General features: G+C 31.2%; 1 long non-coding RNA gene across 1 annotated transcript; it reads right to left on the bottom strand.

Moving 5' to 3' along the window:
- Window positions 1-5918: 5918 nt before the first annotated feature.
- On the bottom strand, window positions 5919-6814 carry LOC123212379. Its single transcript, XR_006501538.1, has 2 exons — window positions 6406-6814; window positions 5919-6264 (listed from the first exon to the last, which is right to left on the bottom strand). It is a non-coding gene; the product is annotated as an uncharacterized LOC123212379 (long non-coding RNA).
- Between the last annotated feature and the right edge of the window lie 217 nt (window positions 6815-7031).

The raw sequence follows: 7031 nt of genomic DNA, 5'->3' as shown, positions 1-7031 counted from the left end.
TACATAAATGTATATACAATTATATGTGTTATTATATGATTTGATGATTTTAAATTAAAGATAAAATAATACATAATTATTTGATGATATATATAAATATATATAATTATATATTTAAAATAAATACATATAAAATTGCTTTTGTATTTAAATTGAATGCTTCATTGACCGAAATAGACTCCAATTTATGGCTGTGTTATCTAATTTTTAAATAAAATATAAGACTAATTTACTATATTATATTGCAAGCGTGAGTTTCAAATGAAAAGTCATGGTCATGTAAGCATGACTTTGACTTTAAAGTTTATGAGAGTAAACCACAAGTTGAACGTACGACTAAATTTTCGTGAGTTTATTATTTCAATTTAATTAATCATAAGAAAAAAATGTCACTTAATACATTATGAAATTGAGATTTTAATTCAATGATTATTACTCAATATATAAAAATTAAAATAAATAATTTCGGCATTACAACATTAGTTTTGAAATGAGGGAATTTCTTTTAGCTTTGTATATATATGTGTATATACAAAAATATAAATTTCAAAATTTACATTAACACGTGAAGACGGAGACGCTGGCCACTGGTCAACGATCACATGGTCGAGGAGGTTTTTGACTAGTCAAAATTGGAAGCTGAAAATAACTTGGTGAATTAGTGGGTCCATGCCAAGTCAACTTGTATTTGATAAGTGAAACATTGCTGATATCACCCATGGAGGAAAATATCATTTATGTTCCCTAAAGTAAAGTTTATCTCTTAGGAGACGGATGGGATGGGCTCACGGGAAATTTAAAATCAGGAGAAAAAGAAAATCAAAAGAAGAAAAACCCACGTTGGAAAGACAAATCAACAACATTTGTCGGTGCACTTCCTGAACCATGGGGCACGTTTATAAATTGTGGCCCCGTTCATAGAGGCTGAGACCCGACTTTCCCTTGGTTCATTTTATTTATTTATTTATGGGCTGTAGTTTCTTTGACTTTTTGGCTCGACTGTAGTTCCTTTGTTCAAGTACCTTTTTCTTCTCTTATTTATCTACAATTTTGAGCCATAAATGGTATTATTTTGAAGCATTTCTAAGAAGTTTTCCCTAAATTATTTACATTCATTCCCTCAATTCTCGTTCTGAATTTTCTTTCACTCACATTTTCCCAGTAGCCAAATACACTGGTTTAGAGGTTAGAAACTAACAAAATCAGTGAAGAAACATCAGATTCCTTGAACAATGTTTGCTGGGTCGGGGAATATTGATTGCTGATTTTATCTGCTTATTTCTCAAGGAAATAATTAATCTGGTAGAGGTTGTTGTTTCATCCATCTAACTTGTTGGATTGATGTTTCTGAAATATTTTTGAACGGAATTTGATCAACCTTTAACCTCTCTTTGCATTATGGCCCGTCCAAATCTTTTAGGATGTGATGATACTTAACTAATTTTTCTATTTGTCACTTCTATTGAGCTATCATTATTTTAACTTGTAATGGAAAGCAAGCCAATCTTTTCTAATTACTAAAAAAGGGTATGCATTCAGGATGTTAAAAAGTATTTTTAAGTTAAACCTAAAGTGGCAAAATGTAATTTTTTTTAGCAGTAAGATAGTAATATTACAAGCGCAATAAAAATTCAAACGCAGATTTTTTGTTTGAAAGTTTTAATATTTTATTAATTTTATTAATTCTTAAAGTCATAATATCAGAAGTTGATATGTAAAAAATCTCTTTAACATTTAATGTATTCCTAGACTAATTCAAATAAAAACCTAACCGATACAACCAACTAATGATGAAAGTCAATGATAAACCCCACAAATTAGCAATAGACTGATGCACACATATTACTTAAACCAATCATTTGTAATGCTTAAAAACGAATATGCATTCAGGATGTTAAAAAGTATTTTTAAGTTAAACCTAAAGTGGTAAAATGTAATTTTTTTCAACAGTCAGATAATAATATTACAAACATGATAAAAATTTAAACACATGTTTTCTCTTTAAAAATTATAATATTTCATTAATTTTGTTAACCTCTTAAGTTAAAAGATAAGATGTTGATACGTAGAAAATATCTTCAATATTTATTGTATTTTTAGACTAATTCAAATAAGAACATAATTGGTCCAACCAAACTAATGACGAAAGTCAATGATAAACCCCACAAATTAGCAATAGCATGATGCACACATATTACTTAAACTACTACTATTTATTTATTTTAGGCCAAAAGACTTATTCCCACCCAAGGTATAGTAAATTCCCGAATTCCTAAATTCCCACCTATCAACTTTCAAAAATCTAAACACCTATCCACAATCAAATTTCTGTTAAAAATTTTAATTAACATTAGGGGTAAAATCATTATGTAGCAAAAGAATTAAAGTTTTATCACATTTTTCTCCCTCATATTTGGAAACTTACATTTTCTCTTCAACCCAAGGTTTGAAAAGTGACAAAAACCCCCCTAGGGTTTGTTCCTCTTCCTCCGACTCCGATCTCTCCTTCCCTGACTGTTGGCCATCCTCCTTTCCGCTCTTATCTCTCCTTCGATCTCTCTCTATAGCCTCCCCGACCGTCTTCGATCGAAGACGAAGACGAAATCTCCTTCGTTTCAGATGAAGACGATCGGTCTTCTTCTAAGACAAAGATGCGTCGTCTTCGACTCTCAAACGAAGACCATCATCTGTGTCTAAGACGAAGACAATTTCGTTTGTCTCTAGTCAAAGACAGCCGAAGAGGCTATAGAGAGAGATCGAAGGAGAGATAAGAGGGAAAGGGAGGACAACCGATAGCTAGGGAAGGAGAGATCAACACTGGAGGAAGAGGAACAAACTCTAGGGGGGTTTTTGTCACTTTTCAAACCTTGGGTTGGGGGGAAATGTAAGTTTTTAAATATGAGAGAGAAAAATGTGATAAAACTTTAATTTTTTGCTAAATGATGATTTTACCCCTAACGTTAATTGAAATTTTTAATAGAAATTTGATTATAGGTGGGTGTTTAGGTCTTTCAAAGTTGGTGGGTGGAAATTTGGGAATTCACTATACCGTGGGTGGGAATAAGTCTTTTGGCCTTTATTTTAATGCAAACATTCATTGGTAGTAGTAGATTATAAAAAAGTTAAGATAAGATCAACATGAACAAAAACTCTCAGCCGAACATTTTATTCAATAATACTCTATAATGGAATGTACATAGCTCATTTATTGAAATAAAAAATGTTTTCAATAAAACCATCAAGAAGGAAATTTTAAATTCAACCATCAAATGGCCAAGATAATGTATGATCATGTTTTCGTCTTGATCAGAAGACAAAAGGAATGACCAAGAGAAGACTTCAACGTATATTGAAAACTTGCCCGTTGATAAGCCACCAACACGAGCGTCTGTCTCCAATCGAGAGATATTTAGCAAATTCTTCTCCGGAGATTGGCGACTGAACCTGTGAACGCAGCATCGAAATGTTTTTTATGTCCTAACTAACCTCCCACAAGATTAGATATTAGTACATCGGGATCTTCCCTAACTATTTTAATCAAGGGAAAAAAAAGACTATTTTCCATCCAAATCTTAGCCCAATCTCAAACTGATGTCTACGAGAGATAAAAAATTCAAACTCCTACCTATAATAAAACTATCATCCAAATTTTCAATTAAAAATAAAAGTAAAATCACCATTTTACCTATAAATTTTAAAACTTTAAAATTTTTATTATTTATTTTTTTAGGTTTTAAAAACAAACACCTCAATCTATCCTCAAAGTTTGAAAATTTTAAATTTCATCCATAGGGTTTATTTCATTCTCCGACCACCACTAACAACTGATACTTTCCACCGATCTTTCATCTTTGGCTATAAAGGACGATGAAAGTTTGACTATAGGTGAGAGTTTAAGTTTTTTATCATTCGTGGGTGTAGGTTTGAAATTAAGCTAAAATTTTGGTGAAAAATAGTCATTTTGGTGAAAAATAGTCATTTGCCCTTTAACCAGACTACACTCAACAAATAGTTTTAGTGATAAAAATAGAAACATTTAAATAATAAAGAAGTTATAACTTTTTAATTTGTTTATAACATCTAAGATTAAACTATTTAAATTTGAGATTTTTTCTGTAGAGTGATTGATTCAATTTTAAAGAGATAGTTCAAATTAAATAAGAATTTTTTGTTAATAAAAAAAAAAATCTGTGCACATCAGGCCTTATTGAACTACTCTAGTTAATTTTGGTTTCGCTCATAATTATATAACTAATTCAACTAGTTAATATGATATCCAGAAATTGTAGTTTTTGGAAAAGGGATTTATACCTGAAATTTGTTCGTATAATAAATTAACAGTAAGTAAACACCCTTTGAGCCAACAAATTGATCTCGTACGAGGCAAACGGTGAACATATTGATCCAAGAAATAAAGCATATATGCTAGAAAAATAAGAGTTACAAAATCAACTTGGAATCTGGGAATGTATAATTTAATTTTAATGGACAAAAACCAAGTAAGGCATATGGTCCACATGAACATAAACATACATAATATAATAAAGAGTTTCAGAAAGAGACGAGAAATTATTGTCAAATATATATTTATGGGGGAGACGGAGAAGAGGGAGTCCATGTGAAGACTGAGTTATTCGATACATACTTTCGAGGGAATATGATAATATTCCAGCTTGTTTTGTGTTTAATTTTATGTTAGCGTGCGGATGTCGCTGCTGAAGTGATAATAATTATCTTATATTTCATAGGAAAACTTTAAGAGAATAAGGGTTCCGTTCAAGATTCGTAAGTATCTAATATAATAGTTAAAAGATTAATTCCAAAAGATTAATCCCATTACAATTGAAAATCAAAATTGTAATGAAAGTATAACTAACTTGGTAAGTATAAGAAGATGAATATCCAATCTCTCTACTTAAGTGATTTGAATATATTACTTGTAGGTGGGCATATGTTTTTACTCAATTAAATTAAGCATTATCTTAGAAGAGCTTAAACTCACATTAAGTAGACATATTCCTCTAGATGACATGAGTTATTTACATACACGTAATATAAGTTGTCTGTGCAAATTGTATAAACTCTACCTTGGATAACACATATATTTATTAAACTTGATGGTTCAATCCTACCAAATTTCCAAAACATATAATCTAAGAGTTGTTGAACTTAATCATTAACCTTAATTAAGAAATAGTGTATAAGCATACCCAATATTCCCTCTTTTTGTTGCTTCGCAGAATGACTTGATTGTATAAGCCTCTTTTGACCTTTTAAATCGAACACTAAACATAATTTCTTAGTATGCTTATGATGACAGTGAACATCTATTAATTATATAGCAGCAGATATTGGCCAATCCACACTCAAATTCGTTGTCAACCCACGTTAAGATAATTATAATCAATTACACAACATGATCTGCTCTTGAAACAATCTATGGAAAATTGAGTTAATAGTTGGACAATTAAAAGTCAGCTCTTCTGTAATTATAAATAATTATTGGTATAATTAATGTTGCACCCGTGGTAAGCATTGAGAAGATCTAACTTTATACTTCTTAATTAATTGTCATTAACCAGAAAATTCTTTCAAAGAAAATGTAAGATGTAACAAAGGTAGTTTAAATAATAAAAAGTAAAATCTTATATGCAAAATAATATAATTTTAGGTAATTAAAATTTTAATTTATATGATTTAATAAAATTATATAGAAAAATATATATAATTATATAGAAAAAGAAAAGATAAAATTGTATAAGAAAAGAAAAGATAAAATTTCTCAGCAATGATAAGGAAATGCATCTCAAATTCAAACTTCGAAGAAATATCACTTTTAGATAAACAAATCACACAAAGTTATATGGAAATATTGGAAAGAGAATATTATGGGAGGTTTGTTTTTCTTACTTACAAACTGAGGGTGTAAATACAGTTCCATTACTAGGAATTTTAACATTTTTCTCTTTGTTATCAACTTTTGTTGAACCAGATACACCATTCATCCCCTTACTCTGCCATAAATTATACGCAGAACGAAAGAAAAAAAAAGAAGTGAAGAAAAATATATCCACAAAACAGTAACCCCACATGAATTTATAGAAAAGAGAACATCCCCGTTGAATAATGATCCCCAGAGATGTCAGATTCCGGTACCGGAAATTTGTTAGTCTTCTGAAATGCTTTCCAGATGAGGCTGCCATACGGTGACGCGCCCCCGGTTGCGGCGATCTCGACGTGAAGACTTCTTTTCTGAGATAACATCTGTAAGGTAACGATCACAGGGTGATGTTTGATCAATAGAGTAGCATTTTTTAGTCTTCTTTGGAGGCTTTTTGTTGTTGGAATTGCATTTTTTCTTGCTTTCTGGTATAGAAGAGGATGGAATCAAGAAGTAAATGCTACCTCGTTTGAGCTCGGAGTCCGGCGAAAGGATTACAATTCTTCGGACAACGCCCTGAGAGGAAGGTTTGCTCAAGACGTGATTAGGGTTAGCCTTAAGAATCTCGCCGGCTGTGACTGGACCTGTCATTTCTTCTATAAATCCATTCAGATGGACAATTCGGATCAAGTCGAGAGCTCCACATGGAAGAACACAAGCCAAACAGCATCTTAAACTATTTCCCATCTTTCTTAAATCTTCAATCTTGAGTCTTCTTCACGTTTAATGAACTCTTGGATTTGTGTTTCTCTAGCTCTTTCTTCTTCCTCTCTTTTGAAGGTGAACCAAGAGCGGACGATTTTTTATATAGGAACAACCATACTCATCATGGGAACAAGGGAAATTTTATTATTTATTATAATTTGAAATCACCAATGTGTCCTCTAAGCTCTTTGAAGTACTTCTTTGGTATTACTATAGAGATAATTACTGTACCCCCTGGGGTTTTGGTCTGACTTGGATCCGACAATTTAAACAGCTAGATAGACCCTTGATATTTTAATAGACGTTAACTCATGTTTGGGTAGTGTTATACATATGTCTGTTCATATTTTCTTTTTTTGGAAACCATAACTGACTATTAATTGTA

The sequence above is a fragment of the Mangifera indica genome, chromosome 3 (assembly GCF_011075055.1).
Source record: "Mangifera indica cultivar Alphonso chromosome 3, CATAS_Mindica_2.1, whole genome shotgun sequence".
In the NCBI taxonomy this organism is placed as follows: domain Eukaryota; kingdom Viridiplantae; phylum Streptophyta; class Magnoliopsida; order Sapindales; family Anacardiaceae; genus Mangifera; species Mangifera indica.
The sequence above is the reverse complement of the archived record's forward strand: the minus strand, read 5'-3'. Positions and strand labels throughout refer to the sequence as shown.